This window comes from Maniola jurtina, chromosome 24 (genome assembly GCF_905333055.1).
Source record: "Maniola jurtina chromosome 24, ilManJurt1.1, whole genome shotgun sequence".
Classification (NCBI taxonomy): Eukaryota; Metazoa; Arthropoda; class Insecta; order Lepidoptera; family Nymphalidae; genus Maniola; species Maniola jurtina.
In genome coordinates, this window is record NC_060052.1 from 8,484,704 (window position 1) to 8,506,919 (window position 22,216).

At 37.0% G+C, this 22,216-nt stretch overlaps 1 protein-coding gene across 1 annotated transcript in view; it reads right to left on the minus strand.

Moving 5' to 3' along the window:
* The window catches only part of LOC123877738 (alpha-2A adrenergic receptor), a 369,354-nt gene extending 353,846 nt beyond the window's left edge, over positions 1–15,508 (minus strand). The window contains exon 1 of the mRNA XM_045924600.1: positions 15,361–15,508. The gene's annotated coding sequence lies outside the window, so the exon portion shown is untranslated. The remainder of the gene's footprint in view (positions 1–15,360) is intronic.
* Between the last annotated feature and the right edge of the window lie 6,708 nt (positions 15,509–22,216).

Genomic DNA, 22,216 nt, shown 5'->3' on the forward strand with positions numbered 1-22,216 from the left:
AATCGAACCTTTTAAAAAAGCGCTTTGTTTCGATTTAATTATTACGAAAAGAGCATGTAAAACTATAATATTAGAATTAAAATAATATTCTTTGAATTGCATGGTTAGATAATGGTAGAGATCGGTTCAAAGCAATAAGACAGCCAATTGCACTTCTATTTTTAACCCCTGACCCAAAAAGAGGGGTGTTATAAGTTTGACGTGTGTATTTGTGTTGTGTGTTATACTTTCAAACGGCTGAACCATGGCTGAACCGATTCTCTTAGATTATAGCTAAGAACACTCTCGATCAAGCCACCTTTCAAACAAATAAACTAAATTAAAATCGGTTCATTAGTTCAGGCGCTACGGTGCAACACACATAAATACAAACCAACATACAAAATATAGGTACATACATACATAGACTGCTAAAATCATAACCCTTTCTTTTGGTAATGCCGCAATTGAGGAAAAATCAGAGCAGGATAATTAATTGCTTATCATTGCAGTCATGCGGAAAAATTAATTGTATAAAATATTGTGAAATCGGCAAAAAATTATTACCAAAATATTTTTCATTATCAGCATTTTGTTGAGTATTGTTTGCGATAGCTTATCGCTTTTGTTTTACTTAATTTGTTGTTTTTAGAGTTCCGTACCTACCCAAAGGGACCCAATTACTAAGCCTCCGTCCGCCTGTCCATCCATTTCTAATACTATTCCGAAGAAAATATAAAAAAATACACTTTATACTTTGACGTAATTTTTTTTACACCTTTATTGTCTGTTATCTCCCAAAGTCATCATAATCCAAACTTCATAGTCGCTGATCGTTCCTCCCTGTGTTTGGGAAAATACGCACAGAAATTTTCAGCTTTTATAAAATAACGAAAGTCTGGCACTTGCGGGCTCTCTGTCTATTATATAAAAAAATATCTTAGGCTCAGAGCATTTATTAGTCCAAAGACATGACAAAGACGAAACAAAGCGACGTAACATAACTTTTCTAAGGGTGTCCCAAAGTATATTATTAAAGTATGACACAAAACGAAAGTACCGAATAAATGAAATGAGGATTCCTCAGAATATAATATCAAAATTATATTATAAAAGTTATGAATAACGATTTTATAATACGTGTATGAACTTTTTATACGGAAAATGAAGTGACTTTGACCCTTGTAAATTGTAACGTTCCCCGTCTAAGCCCTTAGCGTAGTGATTGACACGAACATATCGATATTCCCATAATTTATCGATGTTTTTTCCGAGCGAGACACTTTTATGACGTGTTGTGTTTGAATAATGTATTTTGTAGCGTTGACGGGTTTACGGTTCACTACGGTCGCACTTTTTCATCAATGACTAGTTTTGCTTGTCATACCTGATAGTAGCTCATATTTGCACGGGCACTTTTTATATGTACGTTGCATAGAAGCAGGCGTTATTTTGCGGAAGTCCATGATATACAAGGAACCAAAAGCTTAATTTGTTATAATCCGCTAAACCAGACTTTGTATGTTGCAACATGCAGCATGTGATATGCACCGCCCGCTCTCCCACTGCTAAATATGCGGGAAAAGCCAGTCAGCTACCATGCAAAAAAGGAGTGTAAAGTGTTCATGTATGTATGAATGAGCCTTGTGGTTATAACGTCCGCCTCCTATACAGTAGGTCAGGGGTTCGATTCCGGGCATGCATCTTTAACTTGACGGAATTATGTGCGTTTGAGAAATAAAATATCACTCGCTTTAACGAAAATATCGTGAAGAAACCTGCATGACTGAGAGTTCTTTCTTTATAATGTTCTCAAAGATGTGTGAAATGTGCCAATCCGCACTTGGCCAGCGTGGTGAACTATGGCCAAACCCTTCTTATACTGAGAGAAGACCAGTGCTTTGTAGTGAGCCGGCGATGGTTGATCATGATGATGATTAATGAATTTATGTACCTACATTAGTTTCTTTATTCCACCATAACTTCTAAATGTCTAAACAGGTTTGGATGAATTCAATGTGGCAGCTGTACTTATAGCTTCATCTTCAAATAGTTTAGTTCGTTTAGTTTTAGTTCGTTTTTGACGGGACAGTAGTGTTTTTAATTTTATGAAATAGGTTTTTTTCTATTCCATCAGCCTGTATTCATCCACTGCTGCCTTTCCAAGAACGCGCTACCAAACACGGTCTTCCGCTTTCTTCATCCGCCAGCTCCTCGCCACCTTCTTCAGGTCATCGGTCCAGCGGGTTGGAGGTCCCACACTGCACTTACCGGTACGCGGTCTCCACTCCAGAACACGTCTGCCCCACCGGCCGTCGGTTCTGTCGGCCGGTGACAGACATGACCTGCCTTTTAATTAGGTACGGTTTGGTATCGATACATCCCTATTCCCATCCCTACTGCCCATATAAAGCAAGCTCCGTTGACCCGTAGCGGGCGAAGTTAGCTTCGTTACAATTACCTGCTACCAAAGTTTGATACTCAAACTTGCCTAATTTATACCTCTGCCTACCCAACTTACCTTAATAGTAACTTCTCATAATTTGGAGGCGGAATGCCTTACATCTTCGGATTATGGGCCTTTGTGTGTATGAAGGCCTTTTAGGTATGTGTTTGCGCCCTTTTATAAGCTGTTTGCTGTTTGCTGTTATATACAAGTGTAAATTAAAAATTTATAACACCCCCGACGAGTGAAGGTTACAGTAACTAGAAAAGAGCTGATAACTTTCAAACGGCTGAACGGATTTTCTTGGATTATAGCTAAGAACACTCTCGATCAAGCCACCTTTCAAATAAAAAAAAACTAAATTAAAATCGGTTCATTAGTTTAGGAACTACGATGCCACAGACAGATACACAGATACACACTTCAAACTTATAACACCCCTCTTTTTGGGTCGGGGGTTAAAAATAGATCGAAAGAATTTCTAGATTTGCAAGTCATCATCATCATCTTCAAACCATTGCTGGCTCACTACTGAGTACAGCTGTCATCTCAGCATGAGAAGGATTTATGCCATAGTCCATCACGCTGGTCAAGTGCGGATTGGCAGATTTCACTCACCTTTGAGTACATTATGGAGAACTCTCAGGTATATAGGTTCCCTCTTGTTCCCTCACGACGTTTTCCCTCACCGTCAAAGCAAGTGATACTCTTATTTAACTGTTTAAAACGCACATAACTCCGAAAAGTCAGAGGTGCGAGCCCGGGATCGAACCCCCGTTCTTCCAAATAGGAGGCGGACGTCTTAACTATTAGGCTATTACCGCTATAAGTACAACGATTCCTTTCCAAAATAATTCCTACCTTTTCAAAATAATTACCGGACTAAGGCAATGACAAAAGGAAGGATTATAATTTTACTAGCTGACGCCCGCGACTTCGTCCGCGTGGATTTAGGTTTTTCGAAATCCCGTGGGAACTCTTTGGTTTTCCGAAATAAAAAGTAGCCTATGTGCTAATCCAGGATATTATCTATCTCCATTCCGAATTTCAGCCAAATCCGTCCAGTAGTTTTTGCGTGAAGGAGTAACAAACATACACACACACACACACACACACACACACACATACAAACTTTCGCCTTTATAATATTAGTGTGAAGTGTGATTGATTGATTCTGCAATTCGCATTTTAGTTTTTGAGATATAACCAAAAAACATGGGAATTGTGTAGGGAATTGTTTAGGATGTTTGAAGGAAACGAAGGTGGGTTTTGACTAAAATTCCAAGATTCTTACATTTTTACCCAACCTAGCGTCTGCATCGATGTTAGGTACAGACTCTTACATTATGAGGACCTAAAGCCAATCTAACCTAACCTAACTAGAAATTGCGTCGAGGTGTGACGACAGAATACCTCCTTCACATCTCTCACATAGTTTTTATACCTTAACTAACATTAAATGTAGATCAGTCCTAAATGGTAGAATTCACGCGTGTCGACGAGGTGATATCTTGCTGACGGTGCGCTGGTCTCATGACCTAGTGGCATAGTCTTCGAAGCTTATTCGCTGCACAAGTGATTTCACCATGTATTCGTTGGAATATGTAACAAACTGATGCTTCTTATATTTTTGACGTGACAACGTCTTATAATTCGATAGAGCCGGCTGCACGCACGAAAAAACATGACTCATGCGGCGTTACCTCGCTCTGAGGCGTTCCATGTAAGGCTTGAAGTGTAAGCGAGAGCGCGGAACGAGCGACAAAGAAGCACAATCGGCCTTTGTTGTCACGATCAACTATCGTCAGTAAACCGACTTTACAGACAACCAATTTTTTCTGGTATGTGAGATTGTGGAAATTTATCACCCTGCATATGGATGGTTCACTTGGTGGTGTAGAAAGGACATTTATAAATAGCTTTATTCACAGCCATCTATATGGGCATTAAAGTATGCGGGACGAATTATAGCGGGATTAGATTTGACCTCGGCCGCGGCGAGCCAGTGGACCAAGAGTGCCGAGTGGAAAGCCGGTTTGAGCAAGATTGATCTAGTGAATCAAGGAAATTTTAAATACGTAGGGGTTGTCGCTCAAGGCATATTGTTGCATACTTGCAGTCGAAACGGAGCGACGCGAAAACCCTACTACTACCCGCTAACTGCCGATAGATAGCGATAGATATAGTAAAATTGTTTTTCTGTCGCTCGGTCTATTTTAGCATTGTCCTATATTTATATAATTTATGAATTCAGTATTTTTCGGGTTCCGTACCTCAAAAGGAAAAACGGAACCCTTATAGGATCACTTTGTTGTCTGTCTGTATGTCTGTCTGCCCGTCCGTCCGTCCGTCCGTCCGTCCGTCGTGTCTGTCAAGAAACCTATAGGGTACCTAGAATCATGAAGTTTGGCAAGTAGGTAGGTATTATAGCACAAGTACAGGAATAAATCCGAAAACCGTGAATTGGTGGTTACATCGTTAAAAAAAATTAAAATGTATTTCAATTTTCAAAGTAAGAAAACTATACCAAATGGGGTATCATATTATGAAAGGACTTTACTGGTATATTCCAAAACAGATTTTTATTTATTTTTATGCATAATAGTTTTTGATCTATCGTGCAAAATGTCCCCCGCAAAGAACCCTCCGTGCGCGAGTCTGACTCGCACTTGGCCGGTTTTTCCTCTTTCATTTAATATCCCACTCGATAAAATAGCAAAAAAGTTTTTGGAGACCCCCACTTTTTTGGATGTAACATCCGTCAGGTCGATTTGTTCGTATAAAATGTAGCCTATGTCACCCGGATTATAATAATGAATTAATTGATTGACCTCATTCATTGAAATCGGCCCAGTAGTTTAGGCTCTACAGTGAAACACACAGAATCTGATACAAACATACATACACTGCTAGAATCCCTTAATTTGGCTTTGCCGTAGTCGGGTAAAAACTTTTTCGGGTTAGCTTTATAGCAGCAAACGGAGCTTTCACACTAATATTATAAAGGCGAAAGTTTGCGTGTATGATTGTTACTCCTTCACACAAAAACTACCGGACGGATTTGACTGAAATTTGGCATGGAGGCAGATATTATCCTGGATTAGAACATCCCAGAAAATCAAAGAGTTCCCACGGGATTTCGGGAAACCTAAATCCACGCGGACGAAGTCGCGGGCATCAGCTAGTATAGAATAAAGCAGCTATACCTACTATCGACTGGTACCAATACGGGTATCGTTTAGAAAAATCAGCGCAATAAATCACGGATAAGACCCATAAGCCGCCGAGACCCCTTAATTTGTTTGACCCCGCCCCAGCCGCCAGCCACGCTGCGTTCGTTCGGGATTTCGCGAATACTAAACGAAGCTTTTCACTTCTCATTCTCGTAAAGGTCTTCTTCATGACGAGTGCAAAGCCGAATTCAAATCATTACGAAATTGGTGGCACGAAATTAGTTTCACGATATTCATTTCATTATCAATTGCACGTGTAAACGTCTTATTTCGTACCTAATGCATGCATTACGAAATTAAAGTATGCTTTACGAAATTAGACGTTTACACGTGCAATTAATGTCGTGAAACTAATTTCGTGCCACTAATTTCGTAATGTAAATTCCGCTTTAGTGGACTAGAACTGCTTTTTATGCTCTTGGGCATAAAAATGTTGTACAGAAATCTCTTCGCTTCGCTTTCTATTAAGTATAGATATTAGTATGGATATGGATGGATGGCGGCTGTATTCAAATCTGAAAATATTTTTCGTTTTTTGGCAGCACAAATGTGTTTTTAAAGTTTTTTAGGGTTCCGTCTTTCCTTTTGATGGATTTGATTATAGGATCTCTTTGTTGTCTGTTGTCTTTCTGTCTGTCTGTCTATCCGTCAGTCTGTCTGTCTGTCTGTCTGTTCGTCTGTTCGTCTGTCCATCAGTCCGGCTGTCGTGTCTGTCTAGATTCTAGAATCATGAAAGGTAGGAAGGTAAGACTTATAGCACAAATAAAGGAAAAAATCCGAAAACCGTGAATTTGTGTTCATGAACAAAATATAATTAATATTTTTAATTTTCAAAATAAGATAACTATACCAAGTGGGGTATAATATGAAAGGGCTTTACCTATACATTCTAAAACAGTTTTTTATTTATTTTTATGCATAGGCACCTTCTAGGTAAACGCGTCCCATCTTAGACCACATCATCACTTTCCATCAGGTGTGATTGTGGTCAAGCGCTTACCTATAGTGAATAAAAAAAAAAATAATAATAATAATAATAATAGTTTTTGATTTGCGGGTGGATGAGAAAGGCGGAGGACCGTGTTTGGTGGCGCGCTCTTGGAAAGGCCTATGTCCAGCAGTGGACGCATAGGTACAGGCTGATGGAATGGAGTTTTTGATTTATCGTGCAAAATGTCGGAAAAAATACCCGAGTACGGAACCCTCGGTGCGCGAGTCTGACTTGCACTTAGCTGGTTCTTTTATTACGACTTGTCTAATGTTATGTAGAACTTTAGCAGCATGTTTTCATCAGGATTGAAGCGCGGCGCATCCCTTGCGTCGATGCCACGAAATTCGATAGGAAGTTATTGAGTATCGATAAACATAACGAACTTCCTAACTCGAACTAGCTGCGTGCCTGTCATCGCATTAATTAATCTATGAACTACGCGATATTGGATCACATTCACGAGCTGATCCAATACCGAGCCAATTTGATTGGGATACGATAAGTTTTGGGTTTGATTTTGAGATGGACCGTTTCACATACATCATGCGAAAAATTACATGAAAAGCCTATATCTATGGAAAAGCCTCACTGAAAGTAGCTTTTGAATATTCCCGAAGCAAAATCTCATAGAGAGTTATTACATAGTTTAAATTTCTTAGACCATGTCATCAAACAAGCTAAGGAGCGTGCGAGCGAGAACACTCGCATCCCTGCGTGTTAGGAAAAAGCATTTAATTCAATTAATGTAGGAAATAGACGTAATAAGCATAATACCTACTTTAAAAAAATTTTTTCGTGGCAGCCATTTAGAAATTCGCTGTCTTAATTTTTTATTTCATTCCAAACCGGTGGTAGATGCATTTGACCATTCAAAAGTACATGTAAAAGTTTAATTGAATAAATAATATTTTAATTTTTTTTATTTTCTTTTATTATTTGTTGTTATAGCGACACTATGAAGATTTCAACTCTCTGTTTGTGAGATATAGCCCGCTTACAGACAGACAGATGGCGAAAGCGTTCTAAAGGCGACGGAAGGAGGAGGTAGCGGTGGCGAAATACGCTCCTGTTAGCACCCTTCAGATACGGAACCCTAATAATATTGCCGGTATTCTAATATCAATAAGAATATTGTCTTATAAACGAAAATTGATCTAATCCACCCAAATTTTGCGGAAGTCTGCGTTTAAACACCCTCCACAAATATTTGGATTCCATTATTTTCTCATTAACAGTAGCTTAATGTACTTGTAACTAGGTACTCGCCCGGGTTTGTTTGCTTGTGAATATTTAACATTTTGTAATTACTTTTATCGCTTAAGGTAACTGTACCGTGTGAATTGTAATTTACATTTTATTAAATTATTCAAAAGTAAGTCAATTGTTTGTTTTTCATCCGTGCCTACAGTATTTTCATCTTATACTTATGTTGGTTTTTTTTTTTGTTGCAAGAGATGCTTGGTGACAATCATGCTAATAGGTGCTAATAGCGAGAGAGCCAGCGCGTGCCGACCTTCGTTATTTTATAAAAGCTGAAAGTTTTTTTGCGTACCCTAACACAGGGAGGGACTATAAAGTGACTATGAAATTTGGATCATGGTGGCTTTGGGAGATAACAGGTGTAAAAATCTTATGTCTAAGTATAAAGTAATTATTTTTACATTTTTATTACCTGTTAGTACTCGTAAGGGTATTTATTTATTATTCATTCAAATTCTGCTTGCTTTCGTCAAAAATGTCAATTTCAAATTTTTTTTAAATTCTATTTACTTAATTGAAAAAGTTACAAAAATTAAACGTTTAGTGATATTTAACGTGTGATAAAGAAGAGAAGATCGTTTTACTCTCAAATGAATACACGAAAAGATCCATCCAGCAAGAAACTGGATATTATGGTTGGCTGAAAAGGGCGCCAAGTTCCACGTAAGAGCTCTCAATGTCTCTCAATATTGAAGGCGCTATATCGTGAATAATAAAAGGAAAAGCTATGCGCAAAGCAAAACAAATAAAATAAGAGCAAAAAGGAAAATTGAGATATTCATACTACAGCACTTCAAAGGCTGTGTTTTTTTAGAAAACATCGATTCTAGAGCATTAGAGCGTTGGGTGACAGTTTTCAAGATCAAATCGACACCTCCCACGTAAGTTGTTGTATCCCCAAAACTACAACTTTTCAGTAGAGCGTTTTAAAGATATAAATTGAAATTAAAGCTCCATTTTTCTATATATTTTTGTGAAATTCGGTACTTAGTTATAGTTTACAGTACTTTCACATATTCTGAAAGATAATTTATAGAAATACTTCACATTTCTGAGATTTTGTTCATACAACATTTTACGGCGTGTTTCATTTTTGTAAAATGTTGTATAAGATACTTACAACAAATTACGCTGGAAAAAACGGGTTGAGTGTCATCGTATGTGTTAAATACAACAGTGTACGTCGTTTAAAATTTAAAAAAAATGTAGTATGTGTAGTCCGATTCATCATTTCCAACCAATGGATGTCCACTATTGGACAAAGGTCTCTTGTAGGGACTTCTATATGCCACGGTCTTGCACCACCTGATCCAGTGGCTCCTTGTGACTTGTTTGATGTCGTCTGTGCACCTAGTGGGAGTCTGTCAACGCTGCGTCTTACAGTGCGAGGTTCCAGCACCTTGGGACCTCAACGTCTATGGGTCCTTCGAATTATGTGCCCCGGCCATTTACACTTCAGCTTCGCAACCCATTTATGCCGGTTACTCTGATTTTCCTACCGATATCCACATTCCAGATTCGATCACGTAGAGAAACTTCAAATATAGCTCTCTAATTACCCGCTTGGTGACTCTGAACTTTCTTATGAATTCCATTATAATATGTGACCATATTATCTCAGATCCATAATATGTCATCACTGGTAACACGCACTGTTCGAAGACTAATTTAGTTTCCGTACGCTGCCGCCGAGTCGGATTCGTTGGCTGACCTGTTTCTTGAAATTGCACTTACCTACCTGGTTCCAGGCTTACACACTTTTCTATAATTTCGAGTGCAGAGCCCTCAACGATTACTGGGTGGTCCGAGACATAAGAATTAGACATAATTTTCGTCTTACTCATGTTCATTTTCAGGCCCATCTTTTGTGAAACTTTGCAAAGGTCATTGAGCTGTAAATGTTGAAATAGTGATTATGCGATATCTGCGATAGTGATTATGTCATCGACAAATCGAAAGTGAATTTCTTTTGATGTTAATGTCAAGTTAATTCCAATCCAAGCTTAAAGATAAGGACGTCTTCCAAAGCAGCGGTAAAGAGTTTCAGAGAATTACGTCTCAATGTGCACCCTGTCACTGCAATCGGACTGTCCTAGTCTGGTCCTATATGTCGACTGACATGGTGTTTTCGTACAGGATTCTATTTTAGCATTTGTATGAACAGGCAGTTGTTTCAGCATCTCAATAGCGACCTTAATACAGCCCCAGTTTCCACCAAATCAAAAACTTTCTCATAGTTTACAAACGCTTAGCAAAGGGGCAGATTATTATAATAGCCTTCAGTTATATTATGCATAACATGTCGCAGCTTATGAATGTGACCTATAGTGCTTAAGATTTTTCAAAATCAAGCTTGTTAGGGATGCTGAAAGTCATCGAACTTATTATTGTGACGATTCATAATGACTTACGATAACAACAGCTTATAGACATGGCTTAGCAGCGAGATGAGTCTATGACTCTTCTTGAGTAATGTTTGTAACTTTGTAATTTCGTTATGCTATGAACTAGATTTGAATACAAGATTTACTAACCTTTTGTGCCCACATTGCAACAAATAAACCATTACTTATTATTTATTACGGCATGACGGGATTGAAAATCCCGTCATGGCGATTGGAAAATCACTGAAAGACCTTAAGTAATCTACTGTGATTCTGATATCACCGAGCGAATTTTTATCCTTGAGTTGTTTGAGAGCCATACTTATCTCGTATAAACTGGCATCTGGGATATCTTGGGTATAGTGTCCCGTCAATTTAGCTCTGTGATCTTTAGCCAAATCTTCAACAAGTCTTTGTATTGTGGTGTATAACTGTCCATAGAACTTCTCCACTTATTTCAAGAGCTTAAGTTTAGCTGAAATAAGGTGTTGTCAGTTTTTTGTCGTATCAGCAGGCCCTGTTTAGTAGACAGATCTTTCGTAAATACTTTTGAGTTCCTGTTCCGCTCTATGGTATCTTTAAAACTAAATTAAAGATCCATAAGTCACGTGTAGATCTTCTAGTAGGTAGGTGCATTTGCTGAAGACTACAGTATCATTTCTGGCCTTTTTCTGGCCATGAGCTTTAAAATCATAAAAATATTTGTTATTTTTGGACAATAGGCCGTAAGAAATTGGACTCCACCACCTGGCAGGTTCTACCAACCTATTTATTGGAAAGGTAGGCTCTGAAATAATATATTGTAGTAGTGATTTTTTTGTTAATTATATGGTAACCTAGTGGTATGATGAGCCGATTAGTTATTTCATTGATTACCATAGGTTTACGTCGCCATCAAACTAAATTTTAACATAGTTTTATTGTATACAATGTCGTATGTAAGAAAAAAAACAATGCCATAGCAATGTAAAATATAGCATGTAATCATACAACAAAATTTTGAGAAATAAATGCCGAAGTAAAATGTTGTATGTATCACTTAACACAAAATTTATTATAATTCTGCAACGTAAACGGTTGTATGTCATCATACAATACTGTTTTTGGGTGTCCTCAACGACGTAAATTGTTGTATGTAATCTATACAATGGTTTAGCTTGGCATCACTATTAAATTACTAAAATACGATAATGAAATAAAAAAATGCAAACACAACCGTGACATATCAGTGTCTTGAGTTACAAACATTTCATTTGAAGTCCGGCGTGATCTGTTGTATCTGTTACATACGAGCCGCAATCGTACGACTTCACCCCGCATAAAACGTTGTAAAGGTCGATATGATATTTTACGTCGTCCTCGTTTGAAAAATACAACATTATACGCCTCATAAGTACTTTAAAAAACAACATTTTTAGGATTTTTTTTAATTGAACATATAAAATAGATAAAAATAGACATTGTTATGTAAAAAACGCAAAATGGCAATTTTGTGGCTTACAACAACTTACGTGGGAGGTGTCGAAATGGTATCAATTTTTGGGTTCCATACCCGAAGAGTGCCAACGGGACCCTATTACTGAGCCCCCACTGTCCGTGCGTCTATCTGTCAGCGAGCTGTATCTCTTGAACCTTAATAGGTAGAGAATTGAAATTTTCACCGAATGTGTTGTGTTGTATTGCAACTTTAATAACAAAAAAAAAAAATAGATGCCACGAAAATTAAAAAAGTGTTATTTCTTATACGTTAACACGGTACTCTTCGTGGGATACGGAAACCATTGTATGCGGATCGGACTCGCACTTAACCGGTGTTTAATCGATTTTAGAGCATTTCTCTTCGGGTAAAAATTTTTGATCAAATGGGTTCAGTTTTTAGTGTCCAATTATGATAATTATTTCCGATAAAGTGTTGAGTTTACGTTGGCCCATTGCATTCGGCATAGTATCCAAACTCTGCTTGCTTCCGCCAGAAATATAAACTTAAAATCGCATTTATAATATGGGTAATGATAGTAATGTAAGTTGCTATTCAGTTATTTGTATCAAACAATAAAATTGTCTTCTATTTTCTTTATTTTTATTAAAATAAAATATATAAGTGCTTTTGAATCGTCACATGAATCTACCACTGGTTTAGAATGCTCTTCTAAAAAATCCAGCAAGAAACTTGGTGGTTGCTCTATTCAAATATTCAATTTATTATAATATTATGCCTTACTCTATGAATAATAAATAAATAATTTGCAGCCTCGTGCATTGCTGGAGCGATATGCAAGTCAAATCCACGCATTTTATCATTTAGCTACGTAATGCTCGATTATATAATTCGTGCTTTTTCAGGAGGCTATTTTAATAATTACAAAAACAATTTTTTAACGGTATCCCTTGGTGGGTTATTATTTATCATCTAATTAATTAAGTAGTAGGTTTAGGTAACGACTGATAAATAACTTTATCACATACCATTATTATAACTAATAAATTGTATTTTAACGTGATAAAGAGATTTCGGTTTTAAATTATAACATTTAATTACCTATTTTAGAGAATTCAAAATTATCACAAAATAGAATGTTAATTATTATATCAATGGACCTGCAATATTACAATGTTATTTACTAGTATTTCAATTTTCAGCATAGTACCTAGCAACAGTTTTTCTATTAATTAATATTACTCACATAGGTTCTCGTACTTTTACCTATATCAACTATATTAAAGTCGTATGCCTCGTCTCTATCTCAACATCTCAACCCATCACCGGCCAACTACTGAGAACGGGTCTGTTAGAATGTCAATTTAGTTAGGTCAAACTCTTGGGTATGCAGAGCAGATTTCCCCACGATGTTTTCCTTCGCCGTTAAAGCAAGTGATATTTAATTGCTCAAAAAGTAAAAAACTCCGAGAATTTAGAGGTGCGTCCCCGATATCAAGCCACCGACCCCCTCTCGAAATAGGAGACCAAAATTTTAACCACTAAGCATTAAAAAAAAATGTTCACTTTATATTACACTAGCGACCCGCCCCGGCTTCGCACGGGTGGACATAAATCCTATCTATTTTCCGGGATAAAATATAGCCTATACGGATTCGGAAAAATCCCTCTAAGTAATGGTAAAAGAAATTTTGAAATCGGTCCAGTAGTTTTTGAGCCTATTCAATACAAACATACAAAAATACAAAGGTTTCCTCTTTATAATATTAGTATAGATAAGTTTCAATGTATTCTAGTTGTGTGTTCTAAGAACAATTATATTTAATGTAAAGTGTAAAATAAAAATATGTACATTTCTTTAAAACGCTTAATTTTAGAGAAAAAAATCACATATCACTTAATTTCAAGGCATTGTAAAATCATTTAATAGGTATTAATTTTCTCCGTTTCCAGAACTCTACATTTCAGCGTAAGAAATCACCTTTATAAAGTACTAGAGGATGGCCGCGGCTTCGCCCGCCTGGATTTCGGGTTTTTAAATCCCGCAGGAACTCTTTGGTTTTCCGGGATAAAAAGTAGCCTATGTCCTTCCCCGGGATGTAGCCCATGTCTGTACCCATCAAAATCTGTTCAGCGGTTGGGCCGTGAAAACGTAGCAGACAGACAGACAGACAGACAGACAGACAGACAGACACACTTTCGCATTTATAATATTAGTATGGATTGCAAAATTTTGCATATAACAGTCACAATTCACTGCGAGTTTACCATTGAATCCTCCTTGCATTCTAAGAATATTGCATTTTAGCATAAGTTAATTTTCTCTAACTTAACTTCAACGCATTGTAGACTTGAATCTTTGATATTCAATTTGCAATTTGATATACAATGTAAGTACTCGTTACTTAAAACAAATTGAATATTCTTTTACATAACTAGGTGTATTGCAAAGAAAAATCAATTTGATGTGTAGCATTTCAACGTGTTTTAATATTTCCTATATCATTAAATTCAATTTGGGTATGATATCCAAAACGCTAGATTTCAGCATAAAAAAACCTTATTATTCTATGTTTTAGGAGGTTTTGTTTAAGAAAAATTTAGTGCAAACAATAAAATTGCAATAGTGCAAACAAGAACATTTCAGCATAAATTAATTTTCTCTATCGTTATTTCAACATATTGTAGAGTTGAATATTTAACATTCAATTTATTTTAATTAGCACGTCTTATTCTTAGTGCTTAAACTATTCTTATTCTTATTTTAAGAAAGCTAGATATCAAAGAAAACTTAATAATTTGTTACTTATCTTTTGTTTCAACATGTTTTGGTGTTTCCTATATGTTTGATATTGCACGATAGAGTACAGTAAAAAAATACATATTTTTAAAACTTGTTTTATAATGTGATCGAAGTTTTGTATTTAATATTAAGAATTTACTGTAAATAATGTAATAAGACCTGTATTCTAAGAAAATTGCAAAAGTTAATTTTCTCTAACTTTATTTCAACGTATTCATAAATAATTTTCAATTTATTTTAAGTAACACGTATTCTTATTTTAAGAAAAGCATTTGAAAGAAAAGTTATAACTGTTTTAACTTGTATTTCCACATATTACTTTCGTATGTCCAAAACGCTAAATTCCAGCAAAAATAATATATTTTTAAATGTTTTAAGGACTTGCGTTTTCAATATTCACAATTTTCCGCAAGTGTAATTGTAACTCTTTACATTCTGAGGACTCTACATTTTAGCTAGCTTTTGTTTTTCCAACTTGTTTTTCAACGTTTTAGGAAGTTTTGTATTCAATATTCAATTCCTGGCAAGTATCAAAAAGAGTAGATTTTTCTCTACAATGCAGCATCATTTCAGAGAAGTAACGATCATCATTCTTACACTCAATGAGTTCGTAAACCTAGATACTCCATCTGGGAACAATAACAAAATACCGCTCCCATAGAACCCGAACACAATAAGGCTTTCAATTTGAGACGATGTTCTACAAGAAATATCTGTAATGCCGCAGATTCCAAGCAGAACAATTCCACAATCCGATATTCGACCCTATAGCACGTCAAAGCACGCCTGAAAACCTGAAAATCATGTGCCAGAACGGAGTACTTACGTGAGCGCACTTCAGCGGTCGAACAACACAAACAACACATTGACACTAAAAAATAACACATACCGGGACACTAAACAGCACATTTTTTTGTGTTTTAATTTATTCCCTTTGACGAAAAATTGGGAGCGCGATGGAGCGCCGTGCGCTCTTTACGGAGGCGCGAAATATACTGACCATTTGGGAAAATAGGGATACCATCCCGAAAGGGAGATTTATCCCAGAATACGCTGAAATCATTCGAATTTTTTAAGAATACACCGAACTTACTAACATCCCCGGCACAGTGCTGATGCTATCTTATAAATGGGAACTCCTGGGTTTGATTCCTGGCAGGGGCAATTTGGGATCAATGATTTCCTGTATGGTCCTGGTTGGAGGCATCAACCGTGGCTAATTGCATCCCTAACAAACGGAAAAAGCTAAATTATTCTGAATTTCAAATAATACGCAGGACATTAAAGCCTCCCCGCGGCGCAGTGGTGATTGTTGTTTAGTGAGGAATTTGTGTTTTGAATTTCTGATCTGTCCACCTAGTGGGAGGTCTTCCAATGCTGCGCTTTCCAATGTGGGGTCGCTATTCTAGCACCTTGGTTGATGATGATAATGATGATTCCTTTTCGTTAACCGACTTTCAGGAAGGAGAAATTTCTCTATTCGGCGTGTGTTTTTGTGTTTTGTTTTATTTAAGCATATAAAGGACACACACACACACATACACGCCAACACACACACACACACACACACGCTCGCATTCACGCACACACACATACATGCATACACACACTCATTATACACACACACTTCAATATTTTGTTTGGTCTCACCTCTCCTCTTCAATCCAACCCTAAGCTGTTATAAATAGTTACTTATAAATTAACGCTGTTGATTTATTAAAAAACACAATAAAATTGCCTGATGTAGAAATAGGTTAAAACTGAGAATATTTCCTTAGCTAATCTTCTTTAGCTAATAGCAGCTTGGCATATTTGTATGCATGCAGTATGCGTGCATGCTACTAATTGCTCGCACGAATGTTGTTAGAGGCTGGAAATAGAACACGATTGCAAATGTTGCATAATAATATTATTATTCGTGGTGATTTGGTTCACTTGTTTTGGTTGGTGAAATGCTACATATGATTTACGTAATATTGATTCCAAAATTAGTGAAATTTTTAAAAATAACTATTTCACTAATTTTGCAACTGAAATAACTAAATTATTGACGAACAAAACAGTGTACCTGCTTAACAAGGACCTGTGTAACAAGGAAAGCAAGAGACAGACAGACAGACAGACAGACGTTTGCATCGGAATCACTAATTCTGGTCTCAGTTTTTGGTTAGTTTTAGGTAGTTTTGCTTGGAAATAAGATTTTCTACCGAATTTTCTCTTTTGACCAGCTTTTCTCTTAATAACATCATCGTCTACCATAGGTGTCCACCGCTGGACAAAGATCTCTTATGGCACTTTCACACGCCATAGTCTTGCACCGCCACCATTCAGCAGCTCCCTGCAACTCGTTTAATATCGTCTTTTAATTTACGGGGTCTGCCAACGCTGCGCTTTCCAGTACAAGGTCACCATTTTCGGTAAAAGGTCGCCATTCTAGTACCCTGTAACCCCAAAGCTTTTCTTTTATATCGATTTGAACAAAATATTTGCATGTCACTTAATAGAAAAAATATATTCTGAAATCATTTTTTTATTGAGATACAAGTAAGCCCTTGACTGCAATCTATCTGGTGGTAAGTGATGATGCAGTCTAAGATAGAAGGGGGATAGGTATCCTGGAAGGGTATGGCAGTTTTTATTAAGTTTAACATCATAACGTTCTGCCCTTCATATTGAAAACATAGCACTTGCAAAATTATGGTTCGGAGAAATTGCACTTTTCCTTAGCACAACTAAAATTGACATGCAAGTACTGCCAAAATCCTTAGCAAAAAACATACTTCCAATGAAAATTTTCCTGAAAAATATTTTTTGTCGTGTCGCAAAGCTCCTTGAGAGTCCATTTCTCCAAACTGTTGTTTTGCAAGTGCTGCGTTTTCAATATGAAGGGCAGCGTTTTTACAAGTAAATCTTCAAAAGAGACCTCTTTTTCCATTGTCGAGAGCAGATGATATTGCATCTGGCATCCCCGCGCGAAGGGGAAAATGGCGGGAACTAGCGCCTGCGTGGACCACCCCGGGCGACAAAACTTAGCACCTCCAAACTACACCACTTGCATTACGAAGTAACAGCATACTATCTGTCCACAGCTGGACATAGCTGTCCACTATTTGAAAAAATAGAATTCACGAATCTCTTTTGTTAATATTATAATTTTACTAGAGGATGCCCGCGACTTCGTCCGCGTGGATTTTGGTTTTTAAAGATCCCATGGGAATTATTTGAATTTCTGAGATAAAAAGTTGCCTATGTCAATTGCAGGGACGCAAGCTACCTCGGTTCCTTTCATGCAAGTCGGTTAAGCGGATGGGCATTTAGGAATCCCGTGGAAACTCTTCGATTTTCCGGGATGAAAAGTAGCCTATGTCCATCCCCGGGATATAAGCTAACTATGTCTGTCCAAATTTCGTCAAAATCGGTTAAACTATTGGGCCGTGAAAAAGTAGCAGACAAACAGACGGATAGACAGACGGACAGACAGACAGACAGACACACTTTCGCATTTATAATATTAGTATGGATTAGTTAGGCTCTGGGCAACTATGGAGCTGACTTTTAAACGGAATTTACATTACGAAATTAGTTTCACGACATTAATTTCATTATCAATTGCACGTGTAAACGTCTAATTTCATAATGCAAAATTTCATAATTTCATGATGCATTAGGAAATTATGAAATTCTCCTTGAATTAACGATTATGTCAAATATACTAGGTGACGTTAAAAGAAGTGTAAATTAAAAATCTATAACACCCCCGACAAGTGAAGGTTACAGTAACTAGAACAGAGATGATAACTTTCAAACGGCTGAACCGATTTTCTTGGATTATAGCTAAGAACACTCTTGATCAAGCCACCTTTCAAACAAAAAATAAACTAAATTGAAATCGGTTCATTAGTTTAGGAGCTACGATGCCATAGACAGATACACAGATACACACGTCAAACTTATAACACCCCTCTTTTTGAGTCGGGATTAAAAAATAGGGCTACATTAGAACTACCTGCGTCAACGGTACATTTGACGCCAGTCAGTGATGTAGAAGCCTCGACGTTTAGACTTTAGGTGCCAGTCGTGAGCCTATTGTTTAATTTTGTCGAGAGCCCTTAAATTTAGAGTCTTTCAATTTAAAATTTATTTTCCATCCCCTTTTAGCAATATTAAAAAGAAAAAGATGCAGATACTACTCTAAATTTAGTTTAGAGCAAAATATCAGAACCTATTTTTTCCATTCCATTTCATCAGCCTGTAAGCGTCCACTGCTGGACATAGGCCTTTCCAAGAGCGCGCCACCAAACACGGTCCTCCGCCTTCCTCATCCACCCGCTCCCCGCCACCTTCTTTATGTCATCGGTCCAGCGGGCTGGAGGTCGTCCCACACTACGCTTACCTATTTTTACCTAGTAGATATTAATAAAAATCTATTCCGATTAAAAATCGACTCTACCTTAATATAATAAATTTAATCTATTCTGATTAAAAATTGTCTCCAAACAGAATATAATATAATAGTACTACTCTACCTAAATATTTCGTATCTGAAACCGATACCATTTCGCGTCCACATTTCAGCATTCTCTTTTGTGTTTGAAGTCTAAACTGAAAAAGAAATCCATAGAGCCGCCTTTGAACCCGACAATCGAATGTTGGCACAATTTTATCTTTTTTATCTTTTTTTCTTTCTTTCTTTTCTTTTGCGTTTTATCTTTAGCTTTCGCCGACGTTAATGTGGGAATGAATGAAATGTGTACATCTTTACTCTTTGAAGAGTGAGGCTATGTATTTTTAAACGAACGATGGAATGATGAAAACCTACTCGATCTACTTATTTTGACCTGGTTTTTAGGGGTCCGTAGTAAAACAAAGCGACATGTGGCCCAGTTGTAACAAGCCGTCCTATCAATTGCGATTGTTAAGCAACGTTGACTCAAGTTGGTAACTGGATGGGTGACCGACTTTAGAGGTGCGAGTTATAAGCCTTTTCATGACGTCGCTAGTCAAACTAGTAATATTATAAAGGTAAAAGTTTGTGTGTGTGTGAGTGTGTGTGTTCGTGTGTATGTTTGTTACTCGTTCACGCAAAAACTTCTGGATGGAATTGGCTTGGAATGAAGATAGATAATATGCTATATTAGAACACAGGCTACTTTTTATCCAGGCAAATCAAAAACCTACATCCACGCAGACAAAGTTGCGAGCGTCAGCTAGTAAGAAAATAAGTCTCTTGGTTATGCCGTCAAAACTTGTGCATCTTAAACAAGTTCGACAAGCCAACATGTCTTGCCTACTCCGGAACTTTATAATACACTATCGTGAACTTCAAATAAATGTATTGGCGATGCTCCAGTACACCTAACTACTTGTTGACAGGCAGTGTACGGAGAAATGACGAAGGAATTTATTGTGTTCATTTAATACTTTGGTTTTTAAGATTAAGGGCTGATTTTTCAATCGTCAAATATCTTGTCTACTCCGGAACTTTGTAATGCACAATCGTGAGTTTCAAATGAATATATTGGCGAGTTCAGCTAACTATGTATATACTTATATGTACAGGCAATGTGTACGAAGAAATGACGAAACAATTTACTTTGATGATTTAATAGTAATCATCATTTCAATCCATCGTCAGCACACTACTGAGACCCAGTTTCTATAAAAGCGTAGAGATGTGATCAATCAACCAATCAGAATCTGTATAAATGACGTGGAAAAAATATGTCATCATCTCTTAAAAATCTCCGCTTAGGAAACTTCACTGGAGAAATAGGTCACTTCAATAAAAGGTGGCGGGCCAAAATAGCTGTTCTATCTGGCGACCACTTTAAATACGGATACAAGTAATTTTAGATACGAAGATCCGAGTTCCTACTCACAAATCGCACCAAAAAAAGTTTTAATTCATTAAAATAATAAGTATCTTGTTTATGCCGTCAAAACTTGTGCATCTCAAACAAGTTCCACAAGACAACATGTCTTGCCGACTTCAAAACTTTATAATACACAATCGTGAACTTCAAATAAATGTACTGGCGACGCTCCAGCATGCCTAACTACTTTTAGACAAGCAGTGTTGTACGGAGAAATGACGAAGGAATTTATTGTGTTCATTTAATACGTTGATTTTATGATTAAATAAAATAAAAATTAGTGTCTATAACTTTAGAGGGGGGGGGTTTACCTAAGTAACCTAGATTTGGCACAACCTATGTGCCAAATCTAGGTTCCAAACGCGCCCTTTGATAAGAAGCGAACAACAAGCTCAGCTGGGTTATAAAATAATTGTTGCAGCTAAAACTGAGTATTATTTTGTTAAAAAACCGGCCAAGTGCAAGTCAGACTCGTGCACCGAGGGTTCCGTAGTCGGGTATTTTTTTCTACATTTTGCAAGATAAATAAAAAATTATTATGCATAAAAATAAACCGATGTTTTGGAATGTACAGGAAGACTTTTCATATGGTCAGTACAGTTATCTTAATTTGAAAATTGAAATTACTAATTATTTTGTTCATAAACATATTTTAATTTTTTTATGATACGGTTTTCTGATATTTCCTTTACTTGTGCTATAAGACCTACCTACCCAATTTCATTATTCTAGGTCAACGGGAACCCTATAGATTTTCTGGACAGACACGATTGAACGACGGATGGACAGGCAGATATGCAGATAACTATATAAGCTGGTCCTTTTTTCCTTTTGAGGTACGGAACACTAATGAAAATGCACCTATTCATCTAACTTGAAATTGCATGTAAAGCGCCAGCAATTAGGTACACGAAAATGTATGAATAGTTGATTTGAATGTTGATGAATAGCTCAAATTGTATACGAGGAGACACATTTACGATTGCAAAACTATATTTTTAATCGCCAACCCAAAAAGAGGGGTCTTATAAGTTTGATGTGTGTATCTGTGTATCAGCTGTGGCATCGTAGCTCCTAAACTAATGAACCAATTTTAATTTAGTTTTTGTTAGAAAGGTGGCTTGATCGAGAGTGTTCTTAGCTATAATCCAAGAAAGTCGGTTCTGCAGTTTGAAAGTTATCAGCTCTTTTCTAGTTACTGTAACCTTCACTTGTCGGGGGTGTTATAAATTTTTAATTTCCACTTGTAGAGCTTCTATATTATATCAACAAAAATGACTTAATAATAGTTTTATTTAACATTTTCTACGTTACTGAGGAAGAATAAAGGTAGTTATTTCGAAATTACAGACAGACACTTCAATTTTATTTATCAGACAAGATATGGATGCGAAAATGTGTCTGTTTGTTGGTTTTCCCCCCCAATCAACGCCACAAGGGACGGAAAGTAAAAGAGTTTTCATAGGATTTTAAAATCACTATACAGTTTGTGAAAATTTCAACTCTCTACCTATACGGTTCTCGAGATATTACCCGCTGATAGACAGATGGTTGGACGGCCAGAAGATGCCTTGATTGACGGCCTCCCTGGTGCAGTAGTAAGCGCTGTGGCCCCCTCATCGGGAGGTCCCGGGTTCGATTTCCGGCAGGGGCTTGGAATTTTGTAATTTCTCTAGTCTCTGGTCGGGTGGGAAGCTTCGGTCATGGCTAGTTACCACCCTACCGACAAAGCCGTGCCGCCAAGCGATTTAGAGTTCCGGTACGATGCCGTGTAGAAAGTAGAAACCACAGGGGTATGGGTTTAATGAA